This window comes from Prionailurus viverrinus, chromosome E1 (assembly GCF_022837055.1).
Source record: "Prionailurus viverrinus isolate Anna chromosome E1, UM_Priviv_1.0, whole genome shotgun sequence".
Lineage (NCBI taxonomy): Eukaryota > Metazoa > Chordata > Mammalia > Carnivora > Felidae > Prionailurus > Prionailurus viverrinus.
Window position 1 is genome coordinate 43,602,784 of NC_062574.1, and position 20,537 is coordinate 43,623,320.

Consider the following 20,537-nt stretch of genomic DNA (forward strand, 5'->3'; position numbering starts at 1 on the left):
ACTACAATCTGAATGTTTGTGTCCCCCCAAAATTCATGTATTGAAAATTCAACCCCCAGGATAATAGTACTAGAGGCGGGGCCTTTGGTAGGTGGATAGGTCACAGGGGTAGGACCCTTACGACTGAAGTTAGTGTTCTTATAAAAGAAAACCCAGAGAATTATTTTGCCCTTCTGCCATATGGGGTCACAGTGAAAAGTCCTCTCTCTGAACCAGAAGAATGGCTCTCACCACAACCATGGTGACACTCTTGTCTTGGCCTTTCAGTCTTCAGAACCAGGAGAAATAAATTCCTGTTTTCTACATGCCATCCCGTTTATGGCATTTTTGTGATAGCAGCCCAAATGAACTAAGACAGAAGGGTAGGTAGGTACTTATTAATTTTGAAGGAAGTTGTCATTTGTTTACCATTTCATCAGAAATTTCTGCTCCAGGGACAATATTTTTTTATTTTATAATTTTTATATTGCTGAAAGTAGCTAACATAGCTAGTGCCTTAGAGATTCATCTGTTCATAAATAAATGGATGCAGGGGCACCTGGCTGGTTCAGTTGGTTGGGCATCTGGCTTCGGCTCGGGCCATGATCTCGCAGCTCATGAGTTCGAGGCCCACATTGGTCTCTGAGCTCAGAGTCTACTTCGGATTCTGTGTCTCTGTCTCTGCCCTTCTGCTGCTCATGCTCTCTCTCTCTCTCTCTCTCTTTCTCTCTCTCTCTCAAAAGTAAATAAAAATATTAAAAAATGTATAAATAAATGGATGGGTGGAATGGACTTGTGGAAGACCACAAGTTTACCTTCAACTCTTAGAGAAATGTGGCAGACAAACATTTAAGTAAATGTTGGCTCCCGTGTCCATTGCCACAGAATGAGGCAGGTGGTTAGATGTGATAATCCTCTCGGTTCTTAGTTCTTCTCATTGTCTCTTGAGTGTAATATGGTTGGGGTTTTTGTTTGTGTGACTTCTCCCTCCTAGATTTATTCTTACAGTTATGTCTACCTTGGGCACTGATTCTCTTACCTCAGGCAAGGATACACAAGATCTTCACAAATAAGTTGTAATCGGAGGAACACGTGGCTTGGTATTTAGAACCAAACTACAAAGTAACAAACTGAATCAGAGACGACTGAACTGATTGATGTTGGCAAGACACAGATGAAGTGATGCCACGGACAATACCTGGGATCTTGGTAAGCTCTCTTCTCACTGAGAATGTGCTATCAAGTCTCTGGTCTGTGGTTTTGACCAGAAACCCAGGGCAACATCTGAGTGCACGGCAACAGCTTGTCTCTTTCTAAATATATCTGCAAAAACAGGCCGTACATCACAGATTCTGTTTAAATTTGAGAACCAATTTTGTCAGGAAATGTATAGCCCATGTTACACTTAACAAGAAAGTGTTTACCCAACATGTTAATACAGATGAGTAATCTCACACTCCAATGCCAGTTCTCTGGAGGTGGGATTCCCGTAAACAGCCAGACACTTTGAACTTATGGTTTTCATTTTATGTCATACTCTAACCACGAAAATTACACACCACGGTGGAGTTCTTCCCTGCTAAACCAAAACATACCCACCTCATGGAAACTTACTCTGGAAAAATGAGAAGGGAAAGTATCTTTCTAGAGGAAGCTCATGTTCATCTCCTGGATACTGATGAATCTTTCTCTGCAAACAGGACCTGGCCACACCCAGCGCACTGGCTTGAGACCCGCTCAATGGGTTCTGGAGGCAAAGTGAGTTGCTCTGTAAATGTAATCTGCACCTATAAGACCCAGGTAAGTCTTGCAAGAGGGATCTGCTTGGGGGACTTGACAGCCTTTTAGCCTGCCTTAAGAAGATGATTATATTGGGGCTCCCACGTGGCTCAGTCAGTTAGGTGTCTGACTTCAGCTCAGCTCATGATCTCATGGTTCATGAGTTCGAGCCCCACATTGGGCTCTCTCCTGACAGTGCAGAGGCCGCTTCACATCCTCTGTCACCCTCCTCTCTTTGCCTCTCCCCTGCCTGTGCTTTCTCTCTCTCAAAAATAAAGTAAATATTAAAACAAACTATTTTAAAGAAAAGAAAATGATTATATTACAGGTTTCAAAGCTCCTTCTATTTTTGTCTCACCTTCTACTTACCTATATTACAGTGTATTGCTTCTTCCTTCATCCACCTCCCTCCCTCAACTTACGCTCCTTGAAGGCAAGGAACCCATCTTATTAGTTTGTAAGTCTCAACTCCTAACACAGTGCTCCCATAACATTGCTGTAAGTGCTCAACAAATCCTTATTGAATGAAAGAAGGAAGGAATCAATAAATATCTTTTTATTATTTCAATATATTCAGTTTAACATAGCAACTATATGAATGGTAAGTGGATTTATATTTGAGGACAGTTAATTTTATTTATTTATTTTTTTGAGAGAGAGAGAGAGCGCGCAAGTTGGGGACAGGGACAGAGGAAGAGAGAGAGAGAATCTTAAGCAGGCTTCATGCTCAGCACGGAGTCTGATGTGGGGCTCGATCCCATGACCTTGTGATCATGACCTGAGCTGAAATCAAGAGTTGGACACTCAACTGGCTAAGCCACCCAGGTGCCCTGAGGACAGTTAACTTTAAATTGGACTTCCCCTTAGTACATGTATAACTTAGAGCAATTTATATAAACTTGGGTCTCAGAATTTGGTAGTTATTTGTTTTGTGTGTGTGTGTTTTTCCTCTAGAGCAGCCCTTGTTGGGAATACCAGTAGGATTAAATTAATGTGCCATCTTTACTCAGAACACAGTACACTGGAAGTATTTAATCAAATGTGGCTACTCCTTTAGAACTATGTAAGTATTTGGGGATCAGTTATTCAGAGAACTTTATGCATCTGACCTGTGCGGCAAATCTCCATGAAAGTGATTTGGTAAATGTGGAAACTTCCACATCCTGAGTAGACGGTGTTAAAGTCTGAAGTAATTTTTTGGCCTAGGATGAGTGGCTGGGAACATTAGAGTACAGTGTAGAATTTAATCCCCGCCACGAGCATAGGAAAACCCTGGGCAGAGTTGAGATTGCATTTTATCTGTATGAACAATGATTTTATCTATATATTCCAAGGGGTGGCTGAGGGCGGGTAATTGGATTTTTCAGACCTTGAGTCAATGGAGAAGGGAGGGGAGATAAAAGGAAGAGAGACAGTGAGGGATTTTAAAGCTTGAATTATCAAGATTTACTACTTTTCAATTGCCATGTCCCTGATGTGTTTTAATCACTTGTAAGATGTGTTGAAAGGAAACTCTTATGAGTCATAAAGAGTAGATGTTTGTGAATGATTTATAGATAGAAATATATGGAAGTGATTTAAAGTTCTTTATAAAAATCTCTCCCTCTAATGTACTGGGTGGTTTTTCAGTTAAAGTAGGTTCTTTTAAAAATTTTTATTGAGATATAATTTACACAGATTTTAAGTTCAAAGATTTTTGACAAAAATATACACCCATGCCATGTGACCCACATCCCAATCAAGGAAATAGAATATCACCAATACCATCACCACAACAAGATACCCCACCGTCCAACCTCACTTAGCACCATCTTGGAGAAATCACCATTCTGATTCCTCTTGATCACGTCTGCTTGTTCTAGAATTTCATATGAATGAAATCCTACAGTTTATATATACTAATTTTATCTACCTTCTTTTTTTATGTTTAATTTTTTTAATGTTTATTTATCTTTGAGAGAGACAGAGCACAAGCAGGGGAGGGGCAGAGAGAGACAGGGAGACACAGAATCCAAAGCAGGCTCCAGGCTCTGAGCTGTCAGCACAGAGCCCAACGTGGGGCTCGATCACACGAACTGAGAGATCATGACCTGAACCGAAGTCAGATGCCTAACTGACTGAGCCACCCAGGTGCCCCTATCTACCTTTTTTTTACTTAGCATGATGTCTGAGATTCCTGCATATTATTGCATGTATCAGACATCCATTCTTGTTCGTTGCTCGGTAGTATTTAATCATGAGACTATCTTGCAATATGTTTAACCATCCTCTTCATGGGCATTTGGACAGTTTTTGTCTACTATAAATAAAATTCTTGTGAATATTCTTGTATATGTTTCTTGGTAGACAAATATCTTTTGTTTTTGTGGCTAAACACCTGTGGGCAGAATTCCTGGGTCACAGAGTAGGTAGGCATATATATAATTTCAGGAGAAACTATCACAGTGATTTCACATTTTATTTATTCATTTGTTTGTTTATTTATGTATTTATTTTTAAATGTTTATTTTTGAGAGAGAGAGAGAGCATAAGCAGGGGAGGGGGAGAGAGAGAGGAGGACAGAGGATCTGAAGCTGGCTCTGTGCTGACAGCAGCAAGCCCGATGTGGGACTTGAAGTCACAGATAGTGAGATTGTGACATGAGTCAAAGTTGGACGTTCAACCGACTGAACCACCCATGCATCCCTGAGTTCATATTTTATATTCTCATGGCAATATTTGAGTATTTTCGCTAATATTTGATGCTGTATGACTTTTTATTTTAGGCAGGCAGATGGGCGTGTCATGATATCCTATAGTGGTTTTAATTTGCAATTCCCTAGTGGCTAATGATGTTGAGCACTGTCTTAGCTTGGGTTACCATAGCAAAAATAGCATAGGTTGGGTGGCTTATAAAAACAAACATCTATTGTTTAAGGAATTCTAAACTGCTCTACTTCCTAACTTGGGTGAGATTCAGTTTTATCATATGTAAAATAGGGATAATTTTCCCTCTTCATGGTAACATTAGGAGAATAAATCACTTATATACAGCATTCACTTAAGCGCTACTAAGCAAATCCCAATTGGTGTCTATCAAATGAATGGGTTGTAACATAGATCTTCCAAGGAAATTACCTCTAATCCATTCATGACTACGTATGTCATCATAGTCTCAGAACACTTATTATTCATCCATCAATGGATGAATGGATAAAGATAATGTAGAATATATATAATGGAATATTATTCAGCCATGAGAAAGAAGGAAATCTGGCCATTTGTGACATGGATGGATCTTGAGGGCATGATGTTAAGTGAAATAAGTCAGGCAGAGAAAGACAAATACTGTAAGATATCACTTACATGCGGAATCTAAGAAAAGCTGAACTCATAGAAACAGACTAAAATGGTGGTTACCAGAGGCTGGGGGCTACATGGGGGCATTGGGGAAATATTGGTATAAGGGTACAAGTTCACAGTTAAAAGATGAGTAAGTTCTGGAGATCCAATGCACAGCATTGTAATTATAGTCAACACTACTGTATCATAGACTTTAAAATTCTAAGAGAGGAGATCTTAAACATAATGTTATGTGTCAATTATGTCTTGATTTTTTAAAAAATCTCTCTTTTTTGGGGGGGGGCATGAAATCTGTGTAGATGTGAAAGGTCAACCTCGAGAGTTTTTCTCCTCAACTGTCTTCTATTGCAATGTTGAAAATTCACATGCGGGGTTCAGAATTGAGCACAATTCGTAATTAATGATGAAGAGATACTAGGACTTGGTTCCCAATCTTGCAACAGTTTTCTTTGATATTCTGAAAAAAAAAATGTGATCTCACTTTAATTATTGAATCCATGAAAAAAGATGCAAATGTAGTTAGTAGAGGAATCACGCTAAGAAAGTCAACTTTCTAAGTAGCCACATGGAGATATCAGGACGACAGAAGCACTCTGTAATTTTAACCAAAACGTAAAACCTGCAAAGTAAGATGGCTTCTTGAGTCTATAAGAACATTTGGGGTAAAATCCATTTGATTTACTCAAATACATTTAATTAATTATTTTAAGTTTATTTATTTATTTTGAGAGGGAGAGGGAGGGAGGGAGAGAGAGAGAGAAAGCATGCATGCACAAAAGTGGACAGGGGAGGGACAGAGAGAGAGAGAATCGCAAGCAGGCTCTGCACTGTCAGCATGGAGCTTGACATGAGGCTCAAATCCATGAGCTGTGAGATCATGACCTGAGCCAAAACCAAGAGTCAGATGCATAACAGACTGAGCCACTCTGGAGCCACTATATCTAATTTAAGATAGAAAGTTACATTAAAAAATATCTGGAATTAACTTGTGCAACTATTATATCAACAAATCTTGCTTAATAAGGAGATTCCTTAAAAAAAATTTTTTTAACGTTTATTCATTTTTGAGAGACAGAACAGAGCGTGAGCGGGGGAGGGGCAGAGAGAGAGAGAGAGAGAGAGAGACACACACACACAGAATCCCAAGCAGGCTCTGCACCATCAGCACAGAGCCCGATGTGGGGCTTGAGCTCACAAACTGTGAGATCACGACCCGAGCTGAGATCAAGAGTCGAATGCTTAACCGACTCTGCCACCCAGGCACCCCTGAAGATATTTTAATATCTAAGTGCTTTTATCAAAATTCGAAGATGGTAAAAATCTAAATAGAGAATTAATTAATACAGACAATCTGAGTTTAGTATTTTGTAAACATGGGTAAAAAAAATATGCTACTGCTAACAACTGTTCCGTGTTTGACTTAAGATCATCTGAGGGTGTGGCGAAACACTGCTGGAATTGTATTCATCCCAACCTTTACGAACACGAAGCACAGGTAATTTGATTTACAGTCAAGGTGTTAATCTCTCCACATTCTTGAAGTCTCCTTTCTTAAAATTCGAGTTACAGAAAATGACTTCAATATAGAAATTCTAGGAATAAGAAACAATTTGGATCACTATATGTTAACGTACATAATTCCCCATTTTATCTGTCTTGACGGGATTCTGAATTATCTCTGGGCCACTTAATTCTAGGTGTGCACTTCTGCTGGATTGATCTGGTGGTCACTGGGTGGTATTGTTCTTCAAAAAAAATTTTTTTTTAATGTTTGTTTATTTTTGAGAAAGAGAGAGAGACAGAGTACCAGCGGGGAGGGGCAGAGAGAGGGAGACACAGAATCTGAAGCAGGCTCCAGGCTGAGTTGTCAGCACAGAGCCCCACATGGGGCTCCAACCCATGAACTCTGAGATCATGACCTGAGCCGAAGTTGGATGCTTAACCAACTGAGCCACCCAGGTGCCCCAAAACATGAAAATTCTTAATAAATTATTAGGAAACTGAATCTAGTACTCTAGAAAAAGGATTATACACCATGAACGTATCAGATTTACTCAGGAATGCAACGCTGGTGCAACATGAGGATTTCAATTAAACACATCAAATTAACAGAATAAAGGAAAAAGAATACATAGTCATCTTAATAAACTGAGAAAGAATATTTGACCAAATCCATTACTCTTTCATGGGAAAAAAACCCCACAAAAACACCTGCAAATTCAGAATAGAAGGAAGCTTTCCCTACCTAATAAAGAGTATCTATAAAAATTCCACAGCTAATATTATACCTAATGGTGAAAAATAAAAACAAAAACGAAAGCTTTCTATCTAAGATCAGGAACGAGACAAGGATACATGGTCTCAATGCTTCTATTCAACAATGTACTGGAAATTTTATCCAGGACAATTAGGCAAGAAAATTAAATAAAGAGTCTAGATTGGACAAGAAGAAGCAAAGCTATCTCCACTTGCAGAGGCGTGAGCTTGCATACACAATACCTAAGGAGTCCATGGAAATATTAAAACTAATCAAAGAGTTCAGTAAACTTGCAGGATATATACATGAATGCACAAAAATCAATTTGATTTTTATACACTAGCTGTGAAAAATCTGAAATTAAGTAATTTCCATTTACAAAAGCACCAAAATGAATACAATCTGTAGGAATAAATGTAGCAAATAAGTGTCAAATTATGCTTTGAAAACTGTAACATATTGCTGAAAGGGATTAAAGGAAATCTAAATAAATAAAAAGATATCCCCAATTTATGGATCAGAGGACTTATTTTTATTTTGTTAAAACAACAATATGCCCCAAAGCAATCTACAAGTTCAGTGCAATCCTTATCAAAATTGCAGCAGCTAGCTTTTGGGGGGGGGGTGCAGAAAATGATAAGGTGATCTTAAAGTTCACATGGAAAGGTGAGCAATAATTCAAGAGACCCAAGGTAGCCAAAGCAATCTAGAGAAAGAACACAGCTGGAGGACTTACTTTTCCTGATGGAAAAAACTTACTACAAGAAAGAGTAATGAAAAATGTGACACCCGCACAAGAGTAGATACAACTGAAAGTCCAGTCACACACTCCCACATTTGTAGTCAATGTTGTTTTTTGTTTTGAGAGAGAGAGAGAGAGAGAGAGAGAGAGAGAGAGCGAGCGAGCGAGCAGGGGGAGAGGGGCAGAGGGAGAGAGAGAGAATCTTATTCAGGTTCTGTGCTCAGTGTGGAGCCCAACTCAGGGCTCAACCCCACAATGCTGGGATCATGACCTGAGCTGAAATCAAGAGTCAGATGCTCAACTGACTGAGCCACCCAGGTGCTCCTATGGTCAGCGATTTTTTTTTTTTTTTTTTTTTTTAAATTTTTTTTCAATGTTTATTTATTTTGGGACAGAGAGAGACAGAGCATGAACGGGGGAGGGGCAGAGAGAGAGGGAGACACAGAATCAGAAGCAGGCTCCAGGCTCCGAGCCATCAGCCCAGAGCCTGACGCGGGGCTCGAACTCACGGACCGCGAGATCGCGACCTGGCTGAAGTCGGACGCTCAACCGACTGCGCCACCCAGGCGCCCCATGGTCAGCGATTTTTAACAAAGTTGTCAAGATGATTCGATATGGAAGGTATAGTCTTCTTAACAAACAGTGCTGGGACAACTGGGCAGCCAGGCATATGCAAAAGAAAGAAAACGAACGTTTTCCTCACACCATACACATGTGAACTCGAAATGGATCATAAATCCAAATGTAAGAGCCGTAACTATAAAACTCTTAGAAGAAGTCCAGGAGTCAATTTTCATGAACTTGGGTTAAATACAGCTTTTTTACATAGGACAACAAAACCACAAGTGACAAAAGAAAAAGATTAAAAAATTGCACTTCATCAAAAATAAAACTTGTATGTTTCAAAGGATCATCCAAGAAGTTAAAAGATAACCCACACAATAGGAGAAAATATATGCCAACCATATTTTTGATAAGGTAAATGTAAGAATATATAAAGAATTCGTACAACCTTACAATTCTCACCAAAAAAAAAAAAAATACACAGTTTTAAAATAGGCAAGACATCTGAATAGACTTTCCTCTAAAAAAGAAAAAGTAAAGTAAAAAGAAAAGAAATAAATGTTCAGTAAGCATACAAAAAGGTGCTTGATAGCATCACAAGGATCTGGATAGATGTTTCTCCAAAGACATACAAATGGTCAATAACCATATGAAAAGATTCTTGGTATCACTAGCCATTAGTGAAATGCAAATCAAAACCATGATTTTACATAACATTTTATACACATTGGAATGGCCATAATGAAAACGGCAGAAAGTAACAAGTGTTAGTGATGATGCAGAGAAATCAGACTGCTTCCACATTGCTGGAGAGAACGTAAAATGGCAAAACCGCTCTGTAAAATTGTTCATCACTCTTTAAACTAAGTTTAAACATAGTGTGAACTCAGCAATCCCAATTCTAGGTATATACCTGAGGAATGAAAACTTATGGCAACATAAAACCTTTTACACAAATGTTTACAGCTGCTGTATACACAGTAGCCAGAAAGTGGAAAACTACACATAATAGCCAAAAAGTGGAAACAACTCAAATGTCCATCAACTGATGGATGGGTAAGTAAAAACTAACGCATTCGTGCTGTGGAATAGTATTTGGCAATATAAAGGGATGAAGAACTGGTACATACTATGTATACACGTATCCGCTGAAAAACAGTATGCCAAGTGAAATCAGCCAGTCACAAAAAGACATGCATTGTATGATTACATTTATTTTCAAAACAAAAGGAAAGAGGAATCTCAGCTCAACCTGGCTGAAGTTTTCACACATTCTGACATTTCGCTGTGCAGTTTTCATCGTCTGGACCTCTGAGCGACAGGATTAAGGACATACTACATTCTATTGCTACATATTCTCAGTGGCTGAACCAAACTTTTTTTGTTTTGTTTTGTTTTGTTTCTATAGTAAAAGGATTCTCTTGTAAAGGAGATACAAGAGAGTTAATCTGCTTCCTAGGTGGGTAAAATGAAAGCCCTTGTACTTTGTGGGAGGGTTTGTAAATACTCCACTATTTTTTACAATTTCTCTGAGCATCTGGTGCAAAGCAGAAGACATCTCTTTCTTGAAACCCACCAAACCCTCCTCCTTCCGGGAAGAGCTCACAGAGGTCCCACTGTGAGTGATGAAAATACTCTTCACCTTGAGTTGTAAATTCCTCCCAGAGCTTATTCCTAAGTGACTAGACAAACCAGCCATAACATAATTCACTCCGCAGTTTATTTCCTCTGCCAACATTTGGAGACTACTAGGAATCACTGTCTGAATTTGGTACTACAGATAAAATATTTGATAGACATAGAGCTAAAAGAATGAACATACCAGTAGGGTAGCTAGATAAGTCGATTGAAAGTTGCTCTGGAATGTGTACATGCTGTAGGAGAACAGATACGAGGCATTCTAGAGGCTCAAAGAAAGGAACATAACCCAATCAGGAAAAGCTTCTAGCAGGCTTTAACTCTCTACCTTAAGAAATAATTAGGTTCTAAATGGGATGAAGAGGAGAGGAAGGCAGAGGAAGGGCACTCCAGACAGAATTGCTAGCAAGGTGGAAGCCAAGATGTTGGGACCACATGCACACGGGTTATCTGCAGGTAGTTCAGCACACGAGGTTATTAGCCGGGCTGCCCATGAGCTGAAGCAAAAAATAAAAAATAAATGACGCAGATGAGCTTTATTCCAAGGAGTTCTGAGCCTATGCCCAAGGCATATGTGAATTTTGGACTAGAGTAGAGGGACCTAAAGGTGAAGCCAGGAAGAAAAGGCAAAGTCCATTGACTTATTCAGAAGAAGCTTCAACCCCAACTAAGGTAGAAACACTTGAGATGAACCAAGGGATGGATTCTAGAGCAGTTGACATGGTCAACCTAAGGGTAATTTGGATACGGGAATGAGGGAAAGGGATGGTTCAGGGTGACTGTCAGTATTCTATTTTGTGTCGCTAAAAACAGGGTTGTATAATTTATTGAGAAAGGGAGGTTGGAGAAGCCACATGCGTTTGCTCCGGGAAACAGGCTGAGACTTGCTTTATCCGTGTTTCATTTGTGGTGTTCCCCAAACACCTAGAAGGTTGTTGAGCACAGAACCTTGTAGTGCAGGAAATTCAACCGTGTGCAAGGGCACACTGGAGAGTCGTTCTCATTGAACAGATGAATGGGGAAGGGTCGTTCATGGAAAAGACTAAGAATGACCAGAGAGAAGTTTTGAGAAAAGACTGTTACGTGGGAGTGTCACAGAAGTCACGAGATGATGTATTTTCAAGGAGGGAGGAGTCAAGAGTGTCAAATCAAGTAGATAAATCATGTCACAGTTGAACTGAAAAACGTCCACTAGATTTTTTGGCAAAAGGCACACTCCAGAATTTTGTCACAGCTTTTCCATAGAAATCCCCACATCAGGCTGGATGGCTAGATGTGGAGTGAATGGACTGGCAGCTGAGTCAATGCTGCACAAAGTGAATAATCACTGCACAAACTTGGCTGCGGAAGTGAAGAGAGACGGAAGCAGATGGGAGACACTGTGGACATTATTTCTTTCACCTTTTACGTTGTAGTAGGACATTTAGATGGCTTTTATGGTTAGAAGAAGGAAATGCTGGGTGTGTGTGTGTGGGGGGGGGTGCCATTGTTTCGAGATGAGGAGAAATCCCAGAGACATGTCTCCGAAGAGAAACGCCACAGAGCACAGCAAGAATAATTAAAGTGGGGCAGAAGAGGGACCCCTTTTTCTTTGAGAAGGGAGGATAGATGGAAAAGCAGATAACTAAATAAAACTGTTGCTTATTTCCTTTGGAAATCCCAAACAGTAAAGAAACACAATCTTACTGCCCAATAATTGATGATGCCATGTCCAAGTGTCTCCATCTGGCAGGAAGAGCATATGATTTAAGATAGAGAACCTGCCTCCCTGTCTGCACTGGGGCCATTAGATGGGGAGAAAAATAGGCTTGGTGTGTCACGGGGGGTGGGGGGGGGCAGGCAGAGGGGACAAATGAACTCTCCCTGGGTCCAATCTCACTGTATTTTTATCCTCCAGAGAAGAGAACAGATGTTCTCTTTTTTTGTTGTTGTTGAGAAACCATCATGCTTCCTCTTCAACTTCATTTTAAACAAGAGGTTTCAAGAGAGGCCACCCACAGCTCTGAGTGTTCCCACTGAGAGGAAAAATAAATGCCAAACCCATGTGCACTGAGCAAGAAGGAACAGCTGAGAGAGAGAAAGAAAAAAAAAAATGACTTTATAGCTAGACCTGCTTGGCTGGATGATTGGGGCAAAGATTACATTAAGTTTATCAAGCTTTTACTATTACTATTTTTTTAACAGCTAATAATCTACTGCCACTGATAACAGGCAACGTAATAACTAGTTAGTGAGAGTCCTAGTTTACCGAGCCCAGAAAGTCTGGAAGTTCTTAGAAAAGTACTGCATAACATGATTTTCCCCCTGGAGATTAATATGCTAATGAGGATGGTTTAGAACTCAAGTTATGAAACAGTCAAAAATTATGAGTACTAACAGTGCTGACCGGAAGTTGGTTTTTTGTTTGTTTGTTTTGTTTTGTTTTGTTTCATAGGAAAGTAGGTAGAAACTGAGAGATTTTGGAGTCAGAAAAAGAAAAGAAATCTAGGTTATAATACCACCTGCTGCCTTTATCAGATACAGCCTTTGGGAAAATTATTCAGCATTTCTATGTTTCAATTTTCTTGACTATAAAATGCTGGGCCTAAAAACACATTCTTTAAAGGGTTAAATAAATAAATAAAAGCAAATATTACATACACTTATATATTATATCTAATACTTTTTACTATTATACATTTTATACTATGTCTATTTTTGTATTATTACATAATAAAGATCCTGCTGGAAATCGGAATTCATGGATGGTTCAAATGTAGATATCTCAAAGAAGAAATTACTTATAGAGATAAAGGTGGGCTAAGGGCACATAAGGGAATAGTAGTAAAGTCTGAAGAGACTTATAACTGTGAGAAGCCAGAGCACCCCAAGGGACCCAGAGAGAAAACAGTGTTATCGGAGGTAGCCAAGATGTAAAACCAGGGGGGCCATGGAAAAGGGGACACCCTGGGGGGGTCACTAGTCATGAAGGCATATAGTCCCTGCCAGATTTGATGTCTATGTGGGGAGGAAGCAGGAGAAGGAATTCCTGATTTCATTGTCTTCCATATTGTATAGTTTTTTGGGGCCTGCCATTGGCCAAAGGCAACAGAATCTAACCAACAAAAGGAACTTGGGTGACCTTTCTGCAAAGGTCAAAATTCTAGGGCATAAAGCAGGACACAGAAGAGGGTAGAAAGAACCTGGATCAGGATAGCACTAAGAAAAAATCCTAAGGCTAGTTCCTAGAAGATAGTAAAAGCTTAAATATCACCTAAAATGACTATCACTACCAAGTTGACTATACTGATGAAGAAGATGATGATGGTTGCGATAATGACCATGGATTACAGAACAACTCAGGGGTGACTGGGTGGCTTAGTCAGTTAAGTATCCGACTCTTGGTTTTGGTTCAGGTCATGGTCTCACAGTTTCATGAATTCAACCCCCACGAGGGGCTCTGTGCTGGCAGTGCAGGGCCTGCTTGGGATCCTCTGTCCTCTCTCTCTTCCCCTCCCTGACTCATGATGTCTCTCTCTCAAACAAATTTTTAAAACATTTTTTCAAAAACACCATCTAAATTGTTATTATTATTACTTTCCTATGGTGTTAGCTTTTCTCCTTGTGGATTATTGACCATCAGCAGTCACAAAAATTTTTACTTCAGTCCTGCTTAAGCTAAAATGATTACCAAAAAAAATTACAGGTAGTATTTAGGCAGCTTTTACACATATCACTAGAAATATTTTCACTGACATTAAAAATATACTTGAATTTATATTTAAGGATTTACATAATCTAAATCATAGAGTGTAAAGATAAACAGAGGTCAATTCATACAATTTACTCTTTTTATGATAAAGAGAATAGGACACAAGCAAGCCACGTACCTAGTATCACTTAAATATAGAGGCATGATTTGAAGCCAGGTTTCATATAAGTCAGTGGTGGAATACAGAAAGAATAATTTTCCTTTGATACATCTCCAATTCTCTTATTTCTTATTTCTCAACATTTTCTTTTTTTAATGTTTATTTATTTTGGGGTAAAGAGAGACAGGGAGACAGAAAGAGAGAGAGAGAGATGTGCAGAGAGAGGGGGAGACAGACTATCCCAGGCAGGCTCTGGGCTATCAGCACAAAGGCTCGACACCAGGGACTGTGAGCTCGTGACCTGAGCCAAAATCAAGAGTCAGACGTTTAACGGACTGAGCCACCCAAGTGCCCCATTTCTCAGTATTTTCTTGTTGGAAAACACTGGCTTATACTCTTTGTTCCTGGAAGTGTTAGTGAATCTACGTGGTCGGTTAGCTCCATGCCTGGATCTTCTCGATTTTTTTACTCTGCCTCTTCAAGGCCACACTCCCTCTGGTTTGCATGGAAAAAGCAGAGTGTGAGGGCCCTGAAGCCATTCGCTTGTGTCCCTGTGTCCCGAGTTTGGCAGCTTTGCTCAACCTGATTCTTCCAGAGCAGGTGTTTCTTGGATGTGAATGACCAACCAAGTGTATGCATACTTTCAGAGTAATTTATGGAGAAGAAAGTTGATGTTACACTCAAGTTAAAACATTTGCAAGGTATTGCTAGAAAATGAGACACCAAAGGAGTCTCAGTGTGTTTGTTCCCTCTTAGGGGAGGTGTGGAGAATACAGAGGAATAGTTTGGAATTTGAGTTCAATCTTCAGATCCCGATAAATGCTGTGTCAGGAGTTCAAAAGGCAGAAAGACGGCAAAGGCCAAAACTGACACCCTAGCTTATTATGTGTGCCATATACCTGGTATTAACAAGCTGCCTGTCTCCACATCATCCTTGCCTTGTATTGGAGGAATAGCTAAGTCTTCTGTGATCACTGTTTAATGCAGACATATTGCCTTCACTTGAAACATAATTGGATAAATAGTCACGATTAACCTTCAGTCTGTCATGAAGTTATGACCCACTATGAACAATACGCAGTTTGAAAAAGTTAAATCACAGATAAACATAATCACCTACCTAGAAAGGTATTCACAGTAATGTCCTTTTAAAGTAATCAGATGCCCTTCCAGGTTAAGTGTGTGTCAATTTATAAAACTAGGATTTACACACAACCTCATATTTATAAAATCAAAGCCCCTGTATTGCTTCCAGTCTGTCTCTCCCTGAACAGTTCCTCTCACTTTCAAAAAAGAAAGAAAGAAAGAAAGAAAGAAAGAAAGAAAGAAAGAAACCCAACCCCAGAGTGATCTTTTATGACAGTTTCATTCAGTGTGATATTTAAGTCAGATGTATTATAATAAATTTTATGTATATGTATGTGTGTGTATCTATCTGTATCTATATCTATATCTATATCTATATCTATATCTATATCTATATCTATATCTATATCTATATCTATATCTATATCTATATCTAACAGTATATTTAGTATACCTTAGAACTGGAATATGTTTATGCAAAATCTTCAAAACAAAACAAATCTGTCCAGAAATGAAATGAGAATGAGAATTGGCTTTAGGTCTGAGCGTCAATATATTCATCGGCTCAGACACAATTAATAAATGTACGTAAATTTCTATTCTAGGTTTTCTAAAATTTTAAACATAAAAGTAGATCTCATGTATAAGACAGTTCTTACATAACAATTCTATGGATTTGTGTGTAAAACTGAAATACGAGAAAATAATAATGATATCAGAATATCAGAATGAGGTTAACATCTTGTTTATAGGAACTTCTTACCTAACTTAAACTGGGATAAAAAATCGTAACTTCCTCCACCTCCATCATTATCCCCACTGTCCATTAAATGGACCAAAGGAGAAGGTGGCCTTTGTCTAAGGACTCAGTGCAATAGACAACTTGGCTCAGCAAATTGTTCCCCCAAATAACCACCATTTCTTTCCATTCACCTGTCTCATTATTTCCGCTCGTATCTCAGCAAATGATTCCTCTTCCTACTCCACAAAAGAAAGAGAAAAGGACAGGTGGGAACAGCCTCAAACTGCCATCCACCTCTACGTGACAACATATGGGGATTCCCACCTTCCATTTTGCCTCGGATCAAAATACATTTCTCCTCTTTTCCAACTATAACTTCTCTTTCTCTGTTCTGGATCCAAACCTCTCAAACACCTGGCCTGTATATCCTCTTCCTCTCTGTAGTCTCCTTCCTCTGTCAGACATGCCTATCTTCAAATAGCATCAAAACGTGTTGAACTTTTAATCACGTTTCCCTCACATCAGTGCATCTTGAAAGAATAGCCTCAACCCCATTATAAATTCGTCACATCCAGTTCATGGCTCAATCCCTTCCATCTTGGGTTCATCCACTACAACTTTGTTAAAATTGCATTTTTCAGTTCAATAAAGACTTATTTATTAAATCCAATGGACATTTTCCTTCCCTTCAGCACTTGAACCTTTTGCAGGATTTGGCAATTTTGAGTTTTTGTTCTTTTTCACCCTACTGGATGGAGGCTCCAGTCTTATTCTACAGGCTTCTCTGGAGTGATTGCAGCACCCATGACTCAAAGAGCACCTACATGCCCTTGCTCTTGCTTCACTCTGAACACTTATAGACTCCCCACCGGCTTTGCTGACTGAAAGCCCCCCAAAGTAACCCAAACTCAAAATTTCTCCAAGTCAACTCTTCTTACTTCCCCTCTCTCTGCAAATCCAATTCTTCTTTGATCCCTGATCTTGAAGGAGGTGGCATTGCCATCCAGTGGGTCTCCTGAGCCAAAAATCTGAGGCGATCTTCTCCTGCTCATGACTCCATACGCCATCAGGTCTGTGGTTTCTCCTTCCAAGGGACTCTCACACCTGCTTCCTTCTCTGCATCAGTATTTCAGGCCTCCAATGTTTCTTCCCCTGAATACTGCATTTGTCTCCCAACTCTACTGTAGGTCCGATCAAGAGCCACTCCATTCTACTGTTACAGACAGTGAGTATGATCCCGCTATTTTCTCACTTGCAATCCTTCTGTTGTCCCCTAGATATGACAATGCAAAGATGAGTGGGCATAACATACACAGCCAATGTCCATCCTTTGCGATATTATTTCTATGACCTCATTTCTTCATCCTCCCCTACCAAGCATGCAATAGTCCAGCCGTATTGAATTATTCACAGTTTCTGAAATGTGCCATGTTCTGAGCATCCTCTCAGAATTTTGTGCCTGCTTCACCTCTTCCTGGAACCTCCTGCCATATTCTCAGCTTGACTTATTTCTACAATTTTGCTGACTCCCCCACGCAGCAGCATTTTCTCCAGAGGGCCTTCCTGCAATTCTCTTGCTGAGTTTGACGTCCCCTCTCTGTTTTTTTTTTTTTCCCGCACTACCTTCTGCATATGGATCATTTGTAATGCTGCATTTTAACGACTGAATTAATCATTTGCCTTTTCCGCTAAAATGTGAAATCTTCCAAGTCCTAGCCTGTATCTCTCACATCTGCATCTTAAGCACTTAGTGGTGAGTCTGCTACCAAGGAGATGTTTAGCACATATTTATTGACTAAACCACACTACGGCAATGCCAGATAAGATGCACATATGTGTTACAATTACAGACTATACTGAAGTGCATGTCAACAACTGGATAACACAAGTCAATTCATTGACAAGGTCTTATTTATTATTATGCTGCCAAGGTTGATTTTACATATTTGCTTATATCCATGTTATTGTGCTTAGGATAAAATGGTGACCTCCCGTTTGAATTTCACATATTTTGCCTTTCACAGCAGGGAACTATACTAAGTCAGCATTTTTATGTCTCAAACTACCTTCAAGGCATAAGGTCTTACTTAAAATAATAAATGATCACCCTTCAAGAGTCAATTAGAATCAGAATCATAACAATTTCTTTCTGGAAAGGACAGTCTTAAGAGACATGTATTTCAACTGTAGTTGAACTGACTCATGAATTTGATAATTGTTCTTCCTGCTGTGAGTGTTAGCTTTTATTCTTCTTTTAGTCCAACATATAAAGTCCCTTCCAACTGTAGAATCTGTTGAAGTCACTCAAAATTGTTATACAAAAATGCACATTTATTTAGTGGCTGATTCAGTCATTCAAAACAGCCTGGAAAAAACAAAATGCAGCCAAATGAAAACTTCAAGGGTGGAAGTCATGCTATTGTTTTTTTCTCAAACATATTGTTTTTAGCCTAAAGCAAAGGTCAACTTTAAGTAGTCCCTGTATGGATATCTGACATGTAGTGTTCATTAAGCTGAAGGCGTACCCAGGAAGAGTAAACAGGCGAGTGAGGCTCTCTGTGCTACAGATAATTTTCACAGACTTTCAACCAATGCCCTTGATATACTAGTTACGGGGTCATGGGGATAGAAGTGTTAGGTCATAAGAAATGTCTCCCCTCTGAAAAGATGGCTACATAATGTGAGATATATATTTGCTCATTTTATTGCAATGCGTTTGATGCTCTGATAAGTGATGGAGAGTAACATGTGGAAGCACAGACGAATGACGGCTCCAACTTCAGAAGATATTTCCTGAATTTACTGATGAACAAGTGCAGTTTTAATGGACAGGTTAAGAAAGGGGAGGTCGAAAATTACAGAGATGTGAAGCAGAAGGTATACAGAGCACGAGGAAGAATGGAATAGATCAGGACACATATCTGGGCAGTATACAAGTGACTGGATATTGCTCACAAAGAATGTAAGCCAGAGAGGAACCGGGTAAGGTAGCAAAGTGCAAAGAGGTTGGGACCGAGAGAATACTGGATTTTTTTCCTGCTCATAATAGGATGCCCTTGGAGGTTTTTCACGCAGGAGAAAGGCACAGCCACAGTTTTATTCAAGGAGAACACTCCATAGGCAATATAGAAGATGGACTGGATGGAGAAAATTGGAAACCAGTTAGAAGACACCTACAATATTCACCGTTACTGATGTTGGGGCCTGTTCTAGAACTTTGGAAGTGAGTTGAAAAGAAAGGCATGCATTTGAGGAATATTTGAGGCAAGGTTCAGAAATCATTTTATTTTATTTTATTTTATTTTATTTTATTTTATTTTATTTTTGGGACAGAGAGAGACAGAGCATGAACGGGGGAGGGGCAGAGAGAGAGGGAGACACAGAATTGGAAACAGGCTCCAGGCTCTGAGCCATCAGCCCAGAGCCCGACGCGGGGCCCGAACCCACGGACCGCGAGATCGTGACCTGGCTGAAGTCGGACGCTTAACCGACTGCGCCACCCAGGCGCCCCTCAGAAATCATTTTAAATGAAACCTAAAACCTAACAGATTTATCTGGCATTGAACACATTAAAAGAATCTGTTGCACAACAAACATGCACTGATGCTCTTAGAGTTTCCCATCCCAAGCTGCTTGGTTCCAGCACTGCCCCATCACACAAGCTCACACATATGCGCGCGCGCACACACACACACACACACACACACACACACACACACAGGCACACATAGGCACACACACCCTGGCTGCATGCCTTTTATAATGCTCTACTTAGAGGGTGCAGAGCCACGTATGATTATATCACAAGTGAAGTCGAGAAATTCAATTTAGGGCCTAGGCATAGCTTCTCAGTTGGGAAAGCTAAAAACCAGTGTTGGAGTGGGGACGGAGGAGGGAAAAGTCATAGGGGAGCTGACTTACCCTCTGTTCTTCATTTCACTTTGAAAGTAAATACATTGGCCTTGGGCTCTAGGCTACAAAGCAAATAATGGGCAATTATTCAGTTAATATGATCACTGTAGACAGTGAAACCAGATAATGCCTGCTGTGCTCCCTCCATACACCCTCCCCTCCAAGTGCACGTTGTTTTGTCTATACAGACATTTCCAAATATAGCCCAGGTATGTTGTTGCAGGAGCCGAGCTGCGACTACAGTCTGAGGTTTGTCTTTGGGCCCAATTTTGCAGAATGCGGTGTCTCAGTAAACCACAAAAGAAGTGTCTTCTGTTACGTGGAGGCTGGTGAACACCAGAGGGAGGTGAGGCTTCCCTCCAGCAGTGGTGATCCATGTGTTTGGTTTTTTAAAGGCTCCCATGAAAAACTGAAATGGGAAATAAGCAGGTTTATCCTTTAATTCTTAAGGTATTTTGTGGAAGATACAGGACAGTTCATTTAGTAAAAATTCTAGTGTATTTAATTTTTTTCTTTTCTTTTCTTTTTTTATACTCTGAAACTGAAGAATGCAGTTGATGTAAAAAACAATTTTCCCCTGTTTTGAAGGAAATTTCCAGTGTCCAGAAGTCCCTTCTTTCTTATTGCAAGTGAGTTTGTTTTCAA